Source organism: Bison bison, unplaced genomic scaffold (genome assembly GCF_000754665.1).
Source record: "Bison bison bison isolate TAMUID 2011002044 unplaced genomic scaffold, Bison_UMD1.0 scf7180017864461, whole genome shotgun sequence".
Taxonomy (NCBI): Eukaryota; Metazoa; Chordata; class Mammalia; order Artiodactyla; family Bovidae; genus Bison; species Bison bison.
In genome coordinates this window covers 17,728,398-17,728,661 of record NW_011495023.1, presented here as the reverse complement: position 1 = coordinate 17,728,661, position 264 = coordinate 17,728,398, and positions in this window count along the sequence as shown.

Genomic DNA, 264 nt, shown 5'->3' with positions numbered 1-264 from the left:
ACAGTTAGAACTGGACATGGAACAACAGGCTGGTTCCAAATAGGAAAAGGAGTACGTCAAGGCTGTATATTGTCACCCTGCTTATTTAACTTATATGCAGAGTACCTCATGAGAAACGCTAGGCTGGAAGAAGCACAAGCTGGAATCAAGATTGCTGGGAGAAATATAACCTCAGATATGCAGATGATACCACCCTTATGGCAGAAAGTGAAGAGGAACTCAAAAGCCTCTTGATGAAAGTGAAAGTGGAGAGTGAAAAAGTTG